The sequence below is a fragment of the Cyprinodon tularosa genome, unplaced genomic scaffold, assembly GCF_016077235.1.
Source record: "Cyprinodon tularosa strain WSP-4 unplaced genomic scaffold, ASM1607723v1 ctg1534, whole genome shotgun sequence".
NCBI classification, from domain to species: domain Eukaryota; kingdom Metazoa; phylum Chordata; class Actinopteri; order Cyprinodontiformes; family Cyprinodontidae; genus Cyprinodon; species Cyprinodon tularosa.
In genome coordinates, this window is record NW_024038369.1 from 23,698 (window position 1) to 33,890 (window position 10,193).

Consider the following 10,193-nt stretch of genomic DNA (forward strand, 5'->3'; position numbering starts at 1 on the left):
TGAGGTCGTCTTGGTCACATGACTGCCCCGTTCAAGAAAGCAGGTTATTAACAGGTTGATTAAAGTTAATTTAGTTAATTCAGACAATTATTAATCACAGGGTCTTTGTTTTTTCTGCAGCTTGATTTAATTTCACCAAATATCTGATCCAGGAGGATTTAATCCTCCTCTGCTCTCAGCGAACCTCAGTGGTAGAAACATTCTTATATTTCTCACTGTTTTTTATTGAAGTCAAATTGAGAAACATTCAGATCGTTAATGTTCCCTCTTTCTGGGAGACAAATTCCCAGAATGCACTGGGCATGTTTTATCCACCATCTTGCCAAATTCCAGGGAATTAGGAAAAGATTTTGGATGATTGTGGCGTGAATTGCACCTAAATGAAGGAACGCTGCTGTGTTTTGGACCCTGCTGGTTTTGAACAACCTGCTGGGATCTCTACTCGCTGTTCAGGACATCCAGAGTAACGGGAGCGTGTGTGCAGTTCTTCTTACTTGACGAAGTAAACGTCTCCCTCTGCGGTGTAGGCCTGTTCCCAGCCGTAAGGAGGAGCTGCCAGGGAGACATTAACAAGCCTGGGGAGTCACAACTTTCTGAACTAATATTAAACAAAGGAAATGCAGAACTGAAAACATACAAACTAAAATATATATCTCTATATATAGATATATACCTTTTTACAAATGAAACTCTGAATAGTGTGGCCTGAAATTGTCTGTTATACAGAAGGACTTTTCGCTCCAGTTCCAGCTGTAAGTCGTGTCTTTTTTTTACAGAGTGAAGCTGATGTCTGCAGATAAATGCTGAATAGATCAGCTCCACCAGCTTGGATAGAGAATATCTCTGAACATCAGTAAGTCGCTGGAGATTTAGGTGGAGGCATCTCCGGTCTCCCCTTAAATTAGTCCGTGAGGCAGACACCCTGTCTACTTTTAAGGCTAGGCTTAAAACTTTCCTTTTTGATAAAGCTTCTAGTTAGAGTGGCTCAGGTTATCCTGATCTATCTCTATAGTTCTGCTGCTATAGGCTTAGACTGCTGGAGGACATAGGGACCCCTTTTTCATCATTCTGCTTCATTCTATCTCTATTAGAATATGACGGCTGGCCTAATTTCTCATTTCATTCACCTACCCAACTCTGCCCAGTTTCCAATTACTACTCATCTAATCCACCTGCTCCTGCTTCTATTTATACGGCTCAGTCCCAGCAATCATGTCCTGATTATTGAGATCATGGCTGATGCTCTAGTTCATGTTCTCATCCTCTCGGGGGGCAGTGGTTAGAAAGGTTTATAGTGTTTCATAGTGTTCCTTATTTCCTGATCATGTTCGGCCTCTTATCCACTGAGCGTGTCTGTTCCTGTCGTGGCTCAGTGGAGAGAGCAAGTTTTGAGTTCACCGCAGTGTTCCTGATATCCTGCCCTGTTCTGCCTCTCTACCACTGATCTTGCTGGTTTCCATCTTAACGTTCTGCCTGAACTCTCTGCGGAGTCGTGGAAACCTGAACCAGCGTGTTCCTGTCCTCGTTGGTATCCCTGACCAGGCTCCGGACTCCGGGACCTCTGAGCCTTCCTGTTCTGATCTGTTTCCCTGACCGGTCTCAGACTCCTGCTTGCCCTCAAGAAAAGCAGCACTGGCGACACTCAGGACGGCACTCGACACATCTAGTTGGCAGCCCTCCGGCTGAATCGTACCGCGATCTGCGGAGATGGATTGAACTGATAAACCAGGTAAGTGACTCACATGGAAAATCATCCTCAATCAGATTATCATGGTCACTTACCTGGGGTTTTCTCTAATCAGAGTTCCCAGTGATTGGGCCTATTGATGCTCTAGCTCTACTTCTGCCTCTGAGCTTCCAGAGGGGACTTTGATTGACAGGTATCATCTGATTGGACGAGGAAACAACATCAAAAGTAAAATCTTTAAGCAGCCAATTGGAGACCAGTACAGCCTTATAAAGTAGAATTTATACAACTGACTTAACTCTACAAACAGAGTAAAGAACTGCTGCAGATCGAAGGAGAAAAATTTAACCAGCATGCAGCGGCGTCCATCTTGATTGCTGAAGATTTCTGCTGACTCTCCAGCTGCATTTCCTCCTTGAAGGTTGGAAGTTCTACCTTCCAGTATCGGACCCAGCATCATAACACTTTATAATAAGGTAGAATAAGTTGGGTTAACTACTACAGAACACCTAGAGAACTAATAATGGGTAACCAGCTGCTACTTACTGGGGAACACCCAGCCCAGACTTGTTACTGCTTAGTTACCTGGGAAATACAGAGGCTTTGTCCGACTGTGCTCCCTAATCGCTGCAGCTCGCCTAAACGTCGGAGTAGAGCACGCCGTCATCTAGCTGCTGCAGTGGCCACTCACCCACCTGGACCATCAACTGACCGCCCTCAGAGCGTGCCGCTGCACGGCTGTCAGTCAGACGTGGCAATCTGCAGGACCAGGGCCCCCAGGGCCCCTCCCTGTCTCCATTTCTCTGCACTCGCCAAACCTCGCACTTAACCTGGTGTAACACCTGTTCAATAAAAGCCTGTATTTTTTTACCAAAACCTGCAACTAGAGTCACTTTTCACTGTTTACACTTTGTCACAATACTGCCTTTGCACATAAGAACAATTAATGCCAATTTACTGTATTTGCACACATCTGTGAGGATACTCAATCATCCAGGTCATTGTCAAGCTTGAAAAGTCCAGTTTGGACAACTAGAGGTGAAGTTTTCTAGAAGACATTTCTCCTCTCATCCAAGAAGCTCCCTCAGTTCTAACCAGTGGTGGAGAGCTCTGAGATGAATATACTGTAGGTGGAACAAAGAATTAGGGAGGATAAAAGGTGGCTCTGATCCCTCCCACTGGAGCAAGCAAAAAAGGCAGCACATGCAAAGGCAATTGTTGGCAGAGCAAAACGTCCTGCAGCTCCTCTAGAGCAGCAGGAGCAGCAGGAGCAGCAGGAGCAGCGCCTCATGAGTTTCTGAGCATCTGAGGCGCTTCAGAAGCAGCAGCTGCTGGACGCGCCGCATCAACCAATGAGAGAAGCTGATCTGGGAGCTGGCAGGGAGTCAGACGCAGCACTGCTGATGCAGAGCGCTATGATCACTCCTCTGAAACAGTTTATTAACGCCTAAATTAACTTCAAATGTAGAAACCTGCCGGCAGAATATGTTGGCTTTTATTATCCTGCTGCCTGCAGTTTGTAGCACAGACCTGAAAAACGCTAACATCTACTTCCAGCCGCCACCAACAGGAGGGGAAAACCCTGGAGAGGCGAGCGGGCCTGAGGCAGCTGCTGCTGGGGATTCCCAGTGACAGCGCAGCGCCGGTATGTGGGGGTCTGAGCGGCTCCCACAGCTTCTTGATGAACTAACTGCACAGACGATTTTCAGGTGGACTTTACCCACTGATTGCAGCAAATATAGCTGCCATTGTTCCAGGTAAAGAAAGGAGGGTAGCTCCGCCCACCGCGCATCAGACCCACTTTACCACCGTGCAGCTAGAGCAGCAAAGATGCTTCAGAACTAAACTTGGACAAGCATTCTGTGGGTCGTTAACTCCCTGGTGGTTTTGTAAGTAGGTGAATTTTATCTCTTTAAAGTTAAAGTCTAAGATCATCTCCTCTGTTGAGAGATGTTTTTTTCCAGGTTAACAAAGATGGCTTCCTTAACCCCTCTCTCAAACCATCTGTCTTCCTTGGCCAGAATCTGGACTTCGTTGTCCTGAAACGAGCGTCCTTTAGCCTTCAGGTGTAGGTGACCTGCTGAATCCTGTCCTGAGGATAATTCGCAGTTAATCTGCTAATTTTAAAAGTAGCTGGAGTTAAAATACTGATAATAATGATTAAATGTCAGGATGGAAATATTCAGGAAACAGGAGAAAAGCAGAAAGCAGGCGGGTGTTTAATGAACAAGCAGGAGGAAGCGGCACCATGGCTACAGAGGCTGTGAGTTCTGGATGAGTGACAGGTTTGCTGATTAGACCAAACGAATCGGTGAGGAAACCTGAAATAACTGGAAGACTTCAGCGTACAACCAGGATGATCTTAAACCAGTGACTCTGCAGACTAGAAACACTGGAAACTTTAACATTTAGAGCCAGAATATCTTTAATTTAATGACCAGGTCAGATATATTTGATTTGCTTTCTTGTTTATCTTCACAATGATTTCAAGTTTGTTGACAAACTTATTTTACAAAGGATTAAATGTAGAATTTTGATTTCTAATTTTTAATCAAAATAAGTCATAAATCGTCCATGAAAGGACAGTAAAGGAAAGCAAACCGTTACGTTTCAGCAGCCGGACTGAGGGACCAGAAGGACCTGAGGAAGGTGTTTGGTGATGATGATGATGGCTCTCAGAGCAACATGTAATCCATCTTTTAATGGATGCATGGGAATTATGAGTCTGGGATTTTAGGATCTTAGTTTAGGAAAAGAAATTCCCTTAACCAGACATGTTTAATGAAGCAGAATATTTAGCTGTTGGGTGGTTTATTTTTTCCTTACATTTTTCTTTTTGCTTTAAAATGAATCCAGGCTTTTTGCCAGAAGTTACTTTAGTTGACCCAGAACTGCTTCCTCCATTTAATCTTTATCCTCCCAGTTTTAAGCTTGTTTGAGCTTAAAATGAAAGAAAAACGCTAAAAAACTGTCTAAACCAGTTAGAAAATGGTCAGCTCCAGGTTTATGGCGTTTGGAAAACAGCCATATAACAGAGGAAATGTGTAATAAGGAGTTTAATTTAACTGCAGACTGTAAAGTGGATTTCTTCTATGACCATTAGAGAAAGCAGAGTTCCCTTCAGAGCGGAGCTTTAATTATTAACCATCAGAGTTCAGCAGGTTCCTTCAATAACTCCATGTTCTTCTCAGCTCCGCCTCTTCGCTGCTCCTCTGCTGGTAATTCATAAACACCTGACAATCGCTGCTCCGATACCTTCTATCTGAAAGAGTGGATTCAGTTCAGCTGATGTTTGGTTGTTGGGAATCTGAAGCCTGCTGTTGATCATCATGACTCATCTGACTGGTATTAATGGATAAATACCTCACAGAGGCTTTGGCCTGTTTAGTTATCAATTATATAATCTACAATATAATCTGATAATCTGTTGGTTCTTTAACTTTGTCGCGTTATTTAAATCCAAAGCAGCCTTTTGATACAAACCTGATATGAAGTCTCTGCCAGATTTAAATAAAAAGTAAGATCAGAAAATCCTTTCTTTGTTTGTTTTGAACTGAATATTTAAGGAGATTGCTGCTTCAGCCGCTTTCTACAGCCGGCTGAAACTTCATAAGGGAAATAATTCTCAGTCTGTTATATTTCTTCCCTTCTCCTTTGCCTTTGATGAAGAACTAACTTGGTGCGTGATGCTTTCCTCTCCCAGTCTGAGCCGTAAATGCTCAGGCGACCCATCAGTCCTGCTTCTGACGAGAGGAAACAGCTGCTCTGAAAGCTGTGAAAGGTTAACAATCCCCCACACCAGTACATCACACCTGGAATGTGTTGCCTTCAGAGCACCGAGGGCAGAGCTGCAGATGGATGACAGGTCGTCATGGTAACGCTGTCTCCTCTTATCATCTGTAGATGCTGCTGAATATTTTACTTTCTTTTCATGTTCAGTTGATGAGAAATGTGACTTCCTGCTGAGGACAAACAACAGAGACCTTAAATGTGGTGATTTAACAGCGGAGAACGTTGGAGAATGTTTAAGTTTTCATCTTCCTCCGGCGCATCCCTGCTCTCCGGTTGGGTTCTAAGGTTTCCAAACAGGTTAAAAGTCTGCTTTTGACTAACTGCTTGAAGTTTACTCCCCAGTAGCTCTACGGCAGAGGAAGTCCTCCAACCAGCTTTTAGATTTCAAAGCTGAACCTGTTTCTAGGCAACAGGAGAAATTTAATCTGCAGCACAGACCATACAGAAAACTGCAGCCAGGGTCGGTTCAGGCTATAGAAAGTTCTCTCCGTCTGACCGTTTCCCCCCATCAATACATAAATAAAGAGTTTTCAATGCTTTCTTTCAGACATTCTGGACATCATCTCCTGATGTCTGGATCAGCTGCTTCTTCCATAACCTTGATGTCTTCAGTGGTTCTGCTGCCTGTTTGCTTTCACTGCCTTCCTGCTGCCGGGATGGGGAGGGTTGACCAGACATCTGAAACCTCCAGCTTTCTGTAACATCAACTAAACTATCATCAACAAGTGTCGATGTCTCGATCCGTAGAACAGGGCTGACCTACTTTCTGTGTCTCACTCTTCTTCTTCCCTGCTGATAACCTGTGAATGCTGGAGGACATCTGTGAGATTGAGGCGTTGGCAGGACGCCCACGTCCTTCCAGCGACACTCTAAAAGAAATGTAGGTGAAGACAAACTGATCTGACCGACAGAGACGGACTATCGGTAGAGCTGAGAAGCTTTGGGAAGCGGTTCCAGACATGAGACGGTATAAATGAACTGGAAGAGGATTCCCCATCTGCACATCTGGAATGATTCGATGCTGGCAGATAAGAATCCTCCAACATTTAAAGCTAAATCAGCCGTTGTTTCTAAGCCCTACACCACCTACATTTCTGTTCCCTTTGGGATCAATGAAGTCTTTGAGCCAAACTGCATCTAGATTTAAATGTAAATAACAGGCGTCACCAGCTAGCTTACCTAACAGGAGGATTTCTGCTCTCATAGGTTTTAGATCTACAGATAGGTCGGATTACCCTGGGGATCCAGTTCAGGGTGATGACCCGGTTTCTGAGCCACCCGACGCTGTTCAGTTTCAGCTCCTTTATTTCATGGAGGGTTAAAACGTCATAAAATGTTTCATTAACAGCTAACAGGTTCTGCAGTTAACAGAAATCAGCGTCATGAAAATGGCAGATTTCTAAAACAAAGTGTTGAGATCCAAACATCCTGAATTGGAAAGAAGAATTTCTCTGAGAACAGGAAGATCCCAGAGATTAGTGATGATCTAACATCAAAGCTTTTATTTGCTTTTACTTATCAAATGTAATAAACATTCTTTTACATTCTCATTAAATTGGATTAAAATAATTGAGAGGGAAAATTGTGGCACACTTTGATTTTTGTATTTATTTTGTCTGATATGACTCTCTTGGTGACATGGAAGTTAACTCTCTAGCAGGTGTTTATCTATAGATCCATCAACACACCATGGATCCATCCGCCAACCAGGAGAGCTCTCAGTGTGACTGTCTGATAAACGTCTTTGTCTTCAGACTGAGCAGAGCGGTTGATCTGCTGACTGTAGGCGCTCCATCCGCTGCAGAACGCTGAGAAGATCTGTGAGACGTAGACACTGGTCGGGTCGATTATCTACTAAACTATCTCTGTCCTGCTCTTTTCGGACCAAAACCTCATGATACCTTCAGACACTCAATACCTCCTAAATATCATTTTAATCATTTTCACTTGGTTTATGTAAAAGATCAAACTTGAACCAAACGTCAGACACTTGTATGCTGTTTGCAGAGATGGCAAAAGTACTCACTTTCCATACTTGAGTAAAAGTACAGACACTTGTGTTAAAAAATACTCTGGTAAAAGTGGAAGTACTGATTAAACTTCTTTACTCAAGTAAAAGCAACAAAGTACAGGCTCGTAAATTTACTTAAAGTATAAAAGTAAAAGTAGAAACCACTTTTTTCATGCCGTTGCCTACATTTTAAATGGATGTCTGCCAATAGGACTAGATCTCTGCTGTGTTCATTTTCAATCATCTCGTCGTCCATGCTACTATGCTAACGCCACCGCCACCAAGCTGCAATGATTTGCCGCCAATGAATACCGCCGAATCTGTCGATTCATCTTGTAGTGGTGCGTCAAATGCAACGTAGATTCCCATCCAATTAGATTGAATTTGGTATTGATGACATGAAAAATAATAACGGTAACTCCATTGAAATGATTCAAAACTAAAGTAACGAGCTAATTTTTTAAAATGTAAGGAATAGAAGTAAAAACTTGCCATAAAAATAAGTAGTAAAGTAAAGTAAAAATATCAGAAAAATCTACTTGAGTACAGTAACAAAGTATTTGTACTTTGTTACTTCCCATCTCTGGCTGTTTGCAGTATCAGCACCACGGACAGCACCTCCTCTCCTTCCATTTGAACACATTTTAAAATCCCACGGATAGAAAATATTATAGTCTACATCAGCTGTAAATCAGGACATCATTCAGTCTAAATGATTGTTGGAGTTGAGATGAGATTAGCAGATTAAACAGATTAAAGATCAACCAGAACAGGGTGGTTCACGTCACACTGCTTCAACCAAGCACCTTAACTGTGGATTCCTGCTTTTATTGGGTTTGTCTGAAGGTTTCTGCTTTAAGCTTTTCCTTCTGAAGCTCAAATTCTTTTTGTTTCCTTCTGATTAGGATCATCAGACGCCTCACTGAGAGCTGAATCGGATCCTTTGGTCACATTAACTCCATCCCAAGCCTGAGTTGGTGGAACACAAAGAAAAAAAATGAGCCACACTGACGATGTGTTCCCTTTTCCTTCGTAGAATCATTCAATTTATTTACTGAACTTGTTTCTGTAAATAAAAATATGTTTTTGGGGATAAAACCAAACTAAAAAATCTTCCCACCTGGACTCGTTTTATGGGATTTTAGTCATAATACCCCAAACCATCGAAGCTCAGCAGCTTGTTGGTCCCAAACAGGACAGGATGACATGAAGTTTTATAATTTTTTCTTCAAATCAAAATATTTATTTCATTGGATGATATCAATCACAGCCCAGCTGGTCAAACAGGACAACAGCTTCACGAAGCTAATCCTGGTAACAAAACAACAACATGAATCTGAAAATTTACTCCAAAAGGATCAAACAGCTGATAACGCCAGATGGGAAGGAAACATTCCCATTTTTCCAGCTTCCTCCCCCCGGAGCGTTGGTGAGGGAATCAGATGAGAAGGGTTTCTCCTCCTGCTTCGTTTTCGGGGCTAATCTACTGCACTAAGACGAGCGTTCAGCCTCTGAGACACAAAGCTACACACTGAGCAGCTAACAGTTACAGGAAGTTACAGAAACTTGGCGTGTGGAGTCTGGGTGGAGTGGCAGCTACACGATATGGCAACCATTTGAACATTGATGCTGAGGTCTCCGATCTATAAGTCCATGAAGGGGCTACAGAAGATGGGAGGGAGTTAGGTCTACACCAACGTTAGAGGAGTTCCACCTGCAGACTGATCAGAAACGTTCCCATCAGACAGCGGTTTTCCCAGCATGTTAACGTGCAGGAAACTGTCTGCAGGTTAAAGCGCCAGAATGCAGCCGTCCAGCTTCGCTAAAACAAACGCGTCATGCAGGTTTGCTGAAGGAGTCCGTTAGCAGGAGGTGAGGAGATGAGGAGGAGAATTAAGAGTCTGCTGAAGTCCTGCTGATGCCTCAGAGATTTTGGTCTCCCGTAGCAGGTTCTCCCTAGAAGGTCAGCACTGAAACGGGGAAGAGAGTCACTGGCAGAGGCAGCTTTCAGCTTCATCCAGGGGGGTTGGCATGCAGGGCAGCACAGAGACAGAGAGGAGGAGGAGCAGGAGGAGGAGAAGCAGACCTCTCACTTACAGTCCACCTCCAGGATGGCTCTGATGGACCGCGTCAGTTCTTTGGCCTCCTGAGCGAGAGTGGCTGCAGTCCACGGACTTTTCCTGTAGCGCGGAGGAACGGCGTGAGACGATGAGCCGGCTTTAACGTCACCAGAGCTGCGAAGACAGAGAAGACGAGTCAGAGGAGGAGAAACTACAAAAAACGGTTAAACTGAGTTTAAGCTGCCGAGCAAGTTTAGATCAGAGGAAAACATTGGAAAAAAATAACCTTCAGGAAATTAGATGGAAACTTTATAAAGATAAAGTAAACAGAGAGAGAAATAAGTGAAACATCATGACTGTAGGGGCGTTTCCCTTCCAACGTTCCCTGGATCCATTCCGGCTGTTGCTTCTTCACAGGAAGGTTCAGGGCTGGAGCTCAAACCTGGAGCTCAAACCTGGAGCTCAGGGCTGGAGATCAAACCTGGAGCTCGAACCTGGAGCTCAGGGCTGGAGCTCGAACCTGGAGCTCAGGGCTGAAGCTCAGGGCTGGAGCTCAAACCTGGAGCTCAGGGCTGAAGCTCAGGGCTGGAGCTCAAACCTGGAGCTCAGGGCTGAAGCTCAGGGCTGGAGCTCAAACCTGGAG

At 44.0% G+C, this 10,193-nt stretch overlaps 1 long non-coding RNA gene across 1 annotated transcript; it reads right to left on the bottom strand.

Annotated features, from left to right (window-relative positions):
* Positions 1-8,710: 8,710 nt before the first annotated feature.
* Positions 8,711-9,959, bottom strand: LOC119779943. Its single transcript, XR_005280317.1, has 2 exons — positions 9,588-9,959; positions 8,711-9,460 (listed from the first exon to the last, which is right to left on the bottom strand). It is a non-coding gene; the product is annotated as an uncharacterized LOC119779943 (long non-coding RNA).
* Positions 9,960-10,193: the final 234 nt, after the last annotated feature.